This window comes from Marmota monax, unplaced genomic scaffold, assembly GCF_021218885.2.
Source record: "Marmota monax isolate L192 unplaced genomic scaffold, Marmota_monax_Labrador192_F-V1.1 WCK01_AAM20220418_F8-fsc00068, whole genome shotgun sequence".
Lineage (NCBI taxonomy): Eukaryota > Metazoa > Chordata > Mammalia > Rodentia > Sciuridae > Marmota > Marmota monax.
In genome coordinates, this window is record NW_026692352.1 from 8,236,081 (window position 1) to 8,247,953 (window position 11,873).

Below are 11,873 nucleotides of genomic sequence, written 5' to 3' on the forward strand. Positions count from 1 at the left end.
TGTTAAGAGGGAGGCTATCTTGTTAAGCCCAGCATAGCTATGCATGGGTTTAACAAGATAGCCTCCGTCTTTGTCACCTGTTTTGGTTTGGATCTGGAGTGTCCTCCAAAGGCTCATGTGTTGAAGGCTTGATCCTCAATCCAACAATGTTCAGAAGTGGGGATTCTGAGATGTGATGGATCATGAAGGCTCTAACCTCACCAATGGATTAATTCCTTGAGGGAGTCAATGAAATTTGATGGCATTATTGAGAAATGCTAGAAACTATAAGGGGTGGGGTCTAGTTGGAGTAAGTAGGTCATTAGGGGTGTGCCCTTGGGGAACTATATCTTGCCCCTGGCCCCTGTCTCTCTGTGTCTGCTTCCCAGCAGCCAGGAGGTGAGCAGCCTTCCTGTGCCATGAGGTTCTGTTTTACCTCAGGCTCAAAGCAATGCAGCCACCCAGATACCTGCAACCTCTGAAATCCTGAGCCTAAATAATCTTTGCCCCTCTAAGTTGCTTTTTCAGGTATTTTATCACAGCAACAAATAGCTAATAGAACACATCATAGCCATTCAACTCATGAGCCCATTGTGCTATCACTGGAGTCGCTGAGGGAGAGAAGCTGACTGACATTCACAGGATGAATTATCCTCTCCTCCTGGTGTTGAGTACTATCTCAATGATAAATATTTTCTGTGGGCAATAACCCACATATTAGAGATGCCTCTTGTCCAGATTTCCTTGGTTCAATCTTCCGACATTGTTTTTTTCCCATCTCTGACCAGCTTGTCAGGCCATTCATCATTGCTCAGAAGACCATGTGTGACTGTACTTAAGCCGTTTTTCTCTTCTAAGTGAACAACCAAGGGTTTTGATTGTATGTCCATTGAAAGAACTTGCTTTAGCCACTATCCTTAAGAGACATCCTGAGTCATGAAGCAGCTGTCCAGTTTTTTATTTTTTTATTGTACTGGGGATTGGACCCAGGACCTTGCACATGCTAGGGAAGCACTCTGCCACTAAGCTACATCATTAGTCCTTTAAAAATTTTTCTTTGAGACAAGATCTTGCTAAGTTGCCTATTATAGCCTTGAACTTGAGATCATTCTGCCTCAGCTTCCCGAGTAGCTGAGATTACAGTTGTGTGCCACTGAGTAGCTAGGATTACAGGTGTGTACCACCACTCCCAACACAATAATCCATTTTTGATTAGTACCCCAAAATTTCACCAACCCATCTCTGAAATAGATTTGAGTTTGCCTTTTCTGACAGTGATTCTTTTTTTTTTTTTTTTTTTGCGTCCCTGGTTGGGCGCGAATCTGACAGTGATTTTATTGGCTAATTCCCCCTTTCCCTGAGACCATAGATGAAAGTAGAGGAAGAGGTGTCAGTGCAACAGAAATAGGTGACATGGGGTGGGGCAAGTGTTTCTGTTATTGTGTTTTTTGGACCTGCTTGGACCCAATCCCAAAATGTCCCATTTCTATCACACAGTGGATTGCAGCTATTATTCTTATGGCTTGGTTGATTAATAATACTCATTCATAATGGGTGACTCCTGTAGATGTAACTTGATATATTCATTTTCTGTGGCTTCTGAAACAAATTACCATAAACTTGGTGGCTGAAGACAATGGAAATTTACCCTGTCATAGTTCTGAAGGTTGGAAGTTCAAAATCAGCATCACTGGACTGAAATCAAGGTGTTAGCAGGATGCACTCTCCCTGAAGGCTCACAGAAGATTCTGTTTCTATTTCATCTCACTTCTAGGGGCCGCCAGCATCCCTTGGCTTATAGTTGCATCAATCTTCCATATTCACTTTGCCTTCCCCCATTCTGTACGTGTCAAGTCTCCCTCTGCTTCCCTCTCATAAGGACATGTGTTTATATTTAGAACCCCCTGAATAACCCAGGAAAAGTTTTCTATTTTAAGATCTAAAACAATTGGGGGCTGGGGATATAGCTCCGTTGGTTGCTTGCCTCACATGCACAAGGCCCTGGGTTTAGCACTGCCAAAACGTCTATAACAATCACATCTACAAAGTCCCTTTTTTTTTTGCCATATAAGGTAACATTCACAGATATTGGGAGTTTTAACTTATCATATTTGGTATCCATGGTCTAGCAATCTCTACTAGGACCCTGTGGTAGTCCAGGGTCTGTTTGTCAAATGAGTTATTCTCTTCCACAGAAGCCATGGTTGCACCAGAACCCTAGCACTGCAACTCTCAGAGTTTTCCAGAGATGCTACATAGCATTCTTCTCCCCTACAGATATTCTGGTCCATATCACTAAGTGTCAAAGTAGCTTGTATTGCAGAATGAACATACTGTAGAGCTCTCCATTGCTTTTATCCCCTGACAAAACTGATAGCTTTCCAAAGCATCAGATAAACCCATCAGAGCAGCATTGGTGGTCTAGTATATGCATCCTCCAAATTTTATCAAAGACTATTCTTTTTAAGAGATAGGAGTGCTAGTGTAAAACTTATCCTTTATCTTTTTTTTTTTTTTTTTGGTACCGGGGATTGAACTCAGGGGCACTCTACCACTGAGCCATATCCCCAGCCCTATTTTGTATTTTATTTAGAGACAGGGTCTCACTGAGTTGCTTAGCACCTTGTTTTGCTGAGGCTGGCTTTGAACTCCTGAAACTCCTGTCTCAGCTCCTTGATCCGCTGGGATTACAGGTGTGTGCCACTGCTCCCAGCTTGTCCTTTATCTTAAAAGGGATGTTCTACCTACCCTAGATTATTGGACCCCAAGAAACTTCTCCAACATGGCAAGCCCATAAATTTTCATGGGATTTATCTCCCACCCTCTAAACACTTGTTATTGGGGCATCTTACCTTATACCTTGTTGAGGCATCTTCCTTTTCCTGTTTATATATTTATTTATTTATTTTTTAAAAAATTTATTTCATTTTTTAGTTGTTGATAGACCTTTATTTCTTTTATTTGTATGTGGTGCTGAGAATCAAACCCAGTGCTTCACACATGATACTTCATCATGCTAGGGGGCCAATGTTGATGTTCTTGGGGTCCCTGAAGCCTACTCTGTGACAGAACAAGAGAATTAACATAGCTTTGGGGCAGTGAATGTGGATTTTCATCCTTTCCAGAGAAAGATGAGCTGCTTTTGATCTTCTTTACTGTTGGGGACCTAGAACACATTTCTCATTACAATAGCCACATTTCAAGTGCCAGAAGATGTATCACAGTAAAGATTCCATGTTCTATATGGCCGATACATTTAAGGTCCCATTGATTAAGTTCATGATAGCCCACCTGCCACAGTCTGGCTGGGCAAAATAACCAGGGGCCTGGGGGTGACAAGCAACTTGTGAAGGTTGATACAGCGGGAGCCGCTTTATTGTTGGACAGCAGAGGTATATATACATAACTGAATACACAGCTTGTTTCAATTTAGCATCATCCAGTTACAGCAATCAGTCATTAAGGAATCCTCATCATCTTAATAATTATACACAGCTTAACTTAATTGACATAATCTAGACACAACAGTCAGTCATTAAGGAATCTCCATCATCTTAATGGCTCTCTGGCGTTACTTCTCCAACCACTCCTCTTGGCAAAGTGCCAGGCGCCATCTTGACTTGTCTGTGGCCCTCATCACCCACCATCATTTTGCAGTGGCCAGAGAGGTAATTTAAAAAATTATATATATATATATATATACACACACACACACACACACACACATATGTATATATATATGTATCTGTGTATATATACACACACACACACACACACATATATATATTTAGTTGTAGATGGACACAATACCTTTATTTTATTTTTATGTGGTACTGAGGATTGAACCCAATGCCTCACGCATGCCAGGAGAGCACTCTACCACTGAGCCCCAGCCCCAGCCCCCAGAGAGGTAATTTGAATAGAGATATAATAGGGATAAACAGGTTTGCATTCTTTTTTTTGATAGTATTAATCTCTACAATTCCCTCCAAAATATGATATTGCTTCTAATTTACTATCTTGGCTTGACTGGGGCTGTGAAGTAGCTGGGTAATATTAAGGGCTTTTACTTGGCCCTTTCTAAAATAAAGACTCTTACTTCTTAGGTCAGGAAACCAGTGTGCGAGTTCTGATATCTGCTGATTACATATCCACTAACCTCTACTCCCAGAAACTGGGGATTAACCAAGGGCGGGTCTCTGAACAAATGGGACCATTTTGAAATGGACTTGGGCTAGAAGTGCTTTTATCCCTTAGTTTCCATAATTCAAATTCATCATCTAAAAGTGGGATGACAGTTCCTAGCTCATAGGGTTTTTTTGGTGAAGTTTTACTGATAGGTGCAAACACCAAAAGCAGCTTTCATTATATAGCAGATGTTCAACAAATAATACTATGCTGAGACATCTTTCTGAGAAATCTTGGTCCCTATTTGATTGAATGGTTTCCTTGAATCCTGAGTTTTCAAATTATCTTCCATGTAAAGCATAGTGATTAAGAACAAAGACTTGGGGGCTGAGGTTGTGGCTCAGTGGTAGAGCACTTGCCTAGACATGAGAGTCAATGGGTTTGATCCCCGGCCCCATATTAAAAAACTAAATAAACAGATATTTTTAAAAAAGAACAAAGACTTGGGACCCAGACTCAGGTTTTTGATGTGGGCTTTACCAAGTAGTTGCTGGATGTTAGGCAAGAGGTTTAACCATCTCTTCAATTCAGTTTTTTTTTATAAAGCAAAGAAATTTTAGTATGTATCTCACAGTATTGTTTTGTGAATTGAGTTATTAATTGGAAAACACCTAGAACTCCCTGGAGCATAAAAGATATAACTATTAGTGATTGTTATTGTTCATTATTATTATTATTATTAAAAAATTTTTTTAGTTGTAGATGAACACAATGCCTTTATTTTATGTTTATATCTTTTAAAAAAATTTAGTTTTATTTTTTAAATTGTTGGTAGACCTTTATTTCATTTATTTATATGTGGTGCTGAGAATCAAACCTAGTGCCTCACACATGCCAGGCAAGTGCACTAGCACTGAGCCCAAGCCCCAGGCCCTATCTGTTTATTTTTATGTGGTGCTGATGATTAAACCCAGTGCATCACACATGCTAGACAAGCATTCTGCTGCTGAGCTACAGCCCCAGCACTCATTATTGTTAATTGGCCAACTCTACCACTCAGAATTTCTCACCAGCTTATTAGTTCCTCAGAATCCCCAACTATTGATCTGTTACTTAACTTTCTGCTCCCTCTTTTCTCTTTTCCACATCTAAAATATAATTCTTACTTTATTATATTTCTGTTCAGTTTTCTCCTTACAAGTCATACCTAGAGGCTCACTTTTCTAGAAAATATAGTCCTATTTTCTTCTTTTTAATGTTGAATAATATGTATTGTATGCCACGTTTTCTTTATATAGCAAGGCAGGAATGGAGCTCTGTGACAGAGTGCTTGCTTAGCATGCACAAGGCACTGGATTCAATTCCCAACAGAGCAAAAAAAAAAAAAAAATTACCTAGCACTTATTCTTTGCACCTTGCTAAAAACTTCATGTGGATCAACTCAATTATTCCCTCGGCAATCTAATGAGGTAGATAGATATAAATATTTATTCATATAAAATTCATTTTAATGATTATATTTCCCACTTTATCAATTGGGGGAAATCAGGGGGTTTTTTCATCTCTTTTTATTACTTTTAAATTTTTTTCCAAATATTTTCATTTTTTTAGAAAACAACTTGATTGAGATATGATTCACATTCTATATAATGTACCTACTTGAAGTATACAATATGTTTTGTTTTATTTTTATTTTTTTGCAGTGCTGGGGATTAACCTCAGGGCCTCATGTACTAGCTGGGCAAGAGCTTTATCACTGAGCTATATTCCAGCCCTCAATTTAGGGAAAATGGAAGTTTTTCATCTTCATTTATTTATTTGTTTTTAAATATTCTTTTTATTTGTCAATGGACCTTTATTTTATCTATTTATATGCAGTGCTGAGAATTGAACCCAATGCTTCACACGTTCTAGGCAAGCTCTCTACCACTGTGCCACAACCCAGCCCCCATTTTTTATTTTGTTTTTTAAAAATTTTAATTTACAAATAATTGTGTATATTTATGGGATATGGTATGATGTTTTGATACATTACTACATTACAGAGTGATTAAGTCAAGATATTAATATATCTATCACCTCAAATACTTATCTTTTTGTGGTCAGAATATTTAAAATCTAATAAACTGTTTTCAAATACACAATATATTATTACCTGTAATCACCATGCTGTTCAATAGATTTCTGAAACTTATTCCTCCTGTCTGACTGAAACTTTGTACCTTTTCACCAGTGTCTCCCTAGTCCTATCCAACCCTTTCTCCTCTACCCCCAGAATATGGTAACCACCATTCCACTCTATGCTTCTTTGAGTTTGACTTTTTTAGATTCCATTTATGAGTGAGATCATTCCATTTATGAGTGAGGTTGCCCAAAGCAACCTATGGCCCTCTGAAATCATGAGCCCCAAATAACCTTTTCCTGCCAGGCATAGTGGCATATGCCTGTAATCCCAGTGACCTGGGAGGTCAAGGCAGGAGAATTACAGGTCAGAAGCTAAGCTCAGCAATTTAGCAAGGCCCTAAGCAACTTACTGAGACCCTGTCTGAAAATAAAAAATAAATAAAATACTTATTTATTTTTATTATCAATTAATGTATTTATTTATTTATTTTATTTTGTTTATGTGCTGACTTATTTACCTTAGCATTATATCCTCTAGGTTCATCTATATTGTCACAACTGACAGAATTTCCTTCTTATTAAGGTTGAATAATATTTCCTTGTGTACGTATATAAGGTATCCACGTTTTCTTCATCCATCCATTCACTGATGGACAATTAAGTTGATTCTATTTCTTAGATATTGTGAATTATGCTGCATTGCAGTGAACATGGGAGAAAATTGCAGTTTTAGAGAGAGATGATTACTTGCCTGTGGCTACATTAGGAATTGATAATCTTACAAACCTGAGTTCCATATTCAAGTACCAATCATTGGAAGATGACATTATAGACTACTTAAGATTAAACACTCTAGAGTCTGTGGTCAAATTCTGGATATGTTTCTATTTACTGCCATCCTACCTGCCTAAATGTCTCTTGAAGTTATTTGGCCCTTTCCTTGAAGACAGAAGAAAATCTAGTCAGTGGAGTTTTTAAATCATGTTTTCTCCTGAACCCAGCACAGAACCTGACATAGGACACACATTTGCTCAAAAAGTAAACATAGGCAAGACACTGTTAAAGGCAGTGCATGGATTACAAAGATTATTGATGTGATGGTCTGGATCTGTGGTTTCCCCAAATGCTCATGTGTTAGACATTGCAAGAAAAGTTTACAGGTAAAATGGTTGGATTATGAGAGCCTTAACCTGGTCAATGCATTAATCTGCTTGAATGGATTGACTGAGTGGTAACTGTAGGCAGGAAGGGTGTGTCTGGATGGGGTCAGTTATTGGGGGCTTGTCTTTGGGGTACATATTTCGTCCTTGGTGAGCCGAGCTCTCTCTCTCTGCTTCCTGATTGCCATGTCCTGAGTTGTTTTCCTCCTCCACATCCTTCTGCCATGATGTTCTGCCTTACTTTGGGCCCAAAGCAACCTATAGACCTCTGAAATCATGAGCCTCAAAATAACCTTTTCCTGCCAGGCATAGTGGCATATGCCTGTAATCCCAGTGACCTGGGAGGTCAAGGCAGGAGGATTGCAGGTCAGAAGCTAAGCTCAGCAATTTAGCAAGGCCCTAAGCAACTTACCAAGACCCTGTTTGAAAATAAAAAATAAAAAGGACTGTGGGTGTTGCTTAGTAGTAAAGTGCCTGTAGGTTTAGTCCTCAATACCAAAATAATAATAAGAAGAACAAGTGTTTCCTTCTCAAATTGTTCTTATCAGATCTTTTAGTCATAGTGTCAAAAAAGCTGACTAAAACAATTGATTTATTACCTTTACTCTTAAGGAATTTACAGGTAAGGAGAAACTGTTGAGTGCTTAAATAATCATAATATCAGAAGAAATGTGCTAAATCTTCCCTTTTGAAACAAAAATATCTTTATAAAAACAAAGAGGAAGGAGAGAATAATTCAGTTGCAAGTATCCACTAAGGTTCTCTGGAGGTTATTTGTGATGCTTTTAAAGGAAAGGTAATGTTTTTAGGATGGAAGATGGGATGGCATATCATTTTAGGCAGAGAGAATAACAGGAAAAAGGCATTGAGGAAGAAGAGCTTGGGGTGTGTTCAGGGAATCGCAAGTGTCTGGGTACAACTGGAGCACAGTGAAACAACTTCCTAGGTTCTGCTATGTGAACAGTGTGCCCCTGTGGTCTCTTCTCATAGGAATTTTTATTTTATATCCTTGAGTTTGCAGTGGGTGTGGTCTTTCTAATTCCTGAGATGCCCTCCAGACATCTTTTATATGAACTCTGTGCAGAGTATTTAATATCTCATTAGTGGCTGTAATCTCTTCTACAACCGCAACTTCCTTGGCTCCAATTTCACATTTCTAGCCAAATTGCAAGTTTTAAAAATTCTTCTACTCTGGATTCTCACAGTAAAACTGGCTAAAAGCCCATAGCAATATCCATGTCACCCCTGAATGTTGTGCTGCTTTGAAATTTCCTCTGCCAAGTTAATTAGTCCATCACCTTTAAATTCATTAAATTTACTCACATAGTCTCACTACCTCAGCAGTCTCAGAACATGGGAAAAATGTAGACAAATTATTTGCCAGAATATAACTTGAATGGCCTTTAGTCCAATTCACAATAGAATCCTTGTTCCCCTCTGAAACCTTATGAACACAATCTTTACTGTCCACATTCTTCTTGGCATTCTGGTCTTCTGAGCTCCCACCAGAATCCCCCATTAATCTCTGATTACAATATTCCAAGACTTCTCTAGGGGCTGGGGATGTGGCTCAAGTGGTAGTGCACTCGCCTGGCATGCGTGCAGCCTTGGTTCGATCCTCAGCACCACATACAAACAAAGATGTTGTGTCTGCAAAAAAAAAAAAAAAAGACTTCTCTAGCCTGCATTTCCAAACTTTTCTGAACTCCTCTTGAAAACAAGTTCCAAAGGTTTCTGAACCACCTGGTAAGGTTAGTCATAGCAATGACCCCATTTTAAGTACCAATTTCTTTTAGTCAGCTTTTCATGGATATGAACCATTTAGAAGAGGAAAAGTTTGTTTGGGGTTATGGTTTTGGAGGTTTCAGACCATGATTGCTGATTCCATTGCTCTGGGCCTGAGCAATGGCAGACAGGCATGGCAGAGGAGCACTGCATTGCTGATGGTGGCCAAGAGTGAAAGAGGAGCCAGGGGGGCAAGCAAATCTCAAGGGCACACCCAACAATCCATCTCCTCCAGCCATGCCCCATGTGCCCACAGTTTACTACCCATTTTACTACCCAGTTAGTCATTCAAATTAGGGATGGACTGATTAGGTACAGCTCTAATAATCTTATCATTTTACATCTAAACATTCCTGAATTAACAGAAGAACTTTTGGGGACACCTCATATCCAAACCATCATACACATACACACCCACACTCACACACACACACACACACACACAGCTTTTATTACACTTGGGCTTTAACCCCTTGTATTGCTTTCTTTCTTTCATAGTGGAGAATTGAACCCTGGACTTTGTTCATGCCAGGCAAATACTCTACAACTGAGCAGTATTCCCAGATCCTTGTTTGTTTATTTTTAAATGTATATCTTGGAGAATGATTCATTTCAGTACATGTGAATCTATTTCTTTTTTAAAATGACTGCATCATTCTATTGTATGGCTAAACAGTAATTTTCTTGGTAAGTTCCCAGCTGATGATCATTTAGGTTACTAACTTTTTTTGCTATTATAAATAACATAGGAAACATCTTCATACAATATGTCTTTGTACAGTGTATAAGAATATCAGTAAGATAAATTTCTAGAACTGGAAAGTGTTGCATTAGGGCTTGCACATTTGAAAAAGTCAATAAATAGTACCGATTTGTCTTTCAAAGAGATTGCATTAGTTTATTTCCTACCAATAGCATATGAGTGCTTGTTTCCTCACCTTCTCTACCACTGTGGTTTTAAACCTATTTGCTTTCCTTTAATGCATACTCTAAAAATTGGGCATCATAATGATCCTTACTCTGGACAAGAGCTACAATTTTGTTTGGGTTTTATCTTTCTGATAGCAGAGCTGAGCCTTCTGCTTGTCTTGTGGTCCCTGCTGTGAGGGCTTGAATTAGGTGCCCTGACCAGAGCACTTAACCAGAATAGCTTCAAGTCACAGGTAAAAGGGTAAGCCAGACGAAGGCTGGTGCCCTGCATGATGATGGAAATGCAAACAAGCCAAATTCTATAATAGAACACAGAGCCATTGTCGGGAAACCACAAATTGCTGACTTGCTCTTACAAACAATCAATATTCAGAAGCTGAGAGAGGAATTCTAAAGATGTACCCTACAAAAAGGGCTGACTTGTGGGGAGGACTTTTTTTTAGAAAAAAAAACAACATCAGAGGCCTCTTAGTGATACATCCTAAAGAGCCACTGAGGAGGCCCTGTGGTCTCTTTGCTACTCCCTGTGACGATTCCAGCACCCTTAGAGCTAGAGTAGATCTGGGAAAATTATTTCACTTTACAAGAGTCCAGGTAAATAGCTAAGGGAGTTCCAAGAAGCAAGTGCTCACTTCCAGTGGGACAGTGCAGGGCAAGAGTTAGTGGTACATCTGGGCTCAAATCCTGGCAAGGTCATGACCTTGGGCACAGTGCTTCACTTCTCTTAGTCTGTTTCTTCATCTATAGAATGCAGATGATAATAATGTAACTTAGAGGCTGTTTTTGCTAAAAACACTGACTTTTATTTGGGTCTACAAATATAAAAAGCTTGGCATTTCTGCACCCATTTTGCATCTGTCTTCTTTGATCTGAATCAGTCACCTTGGATTCTAGGCACTATGGAATCTGATCAATAAATATCTTGTGAGATGAATCCAGACTATACCCCAGGGCTGGGGATCTAGCTCAGTGGCTAGCATGCTTGCCTAGCATACTCCAGGACCTGGGTTCAATCCCCAGAACCACACACACACACACACATATACACACACAAAAGACAAAAACCAAACCAAACAAACAGAAAGAAACAGCATTCCAGGCAACAGCCACTTTCTTATGGCTTCAGATGAGGCCCTGCCTGACCAGTCCAGAGATAATGTCAACCTGCCCACCATGTGACCAAGACTACTTAATAATGCATACTTCTAGTCCCCTTTGTCTATATGTTCTGGGAACTTATGTTGGTAACCTTAAAGATAGGGCTGGTAACACTTGATCCCTTTTGTCTTTCTGGTATACCTATACTGGTCAAAGAATCTTTCCTTCTTTTCACTATTACTTTTCCCTTTGTTTTTTGGGGTGAGTGACTTCTTGGGACCCCAGAGATGGGTTTCTGGCCTAGGATTCTAGTAACAATAACACCTATCTCAGATGGTCACTGTGAGAATCAATTGAATGATTATGTTTGGAAATAACTTAGCACGATGCCTAGATCTTTGTAATGGCCTGATGAATTGTTATTAGTATCAGTATTAATAATAAAAGGGGTTCAAAAAGGAAATAAGAGTTAAGGGACCTGAAGGAAGGACTGTTTTGAGCTAGATCTTGAATAATTGGGATGATTCGGCACATTGCAATGAATGAAATTTATGTGCAAACATTCTAATACCTTCCTGGGCCTGATCAGCAAACATTGGTGGGGCCTCAGCAGTAGACCACTGTGGAAAAAAATGGGAGTAGGCTATGGTCCCACTGTAGAACCTGCCC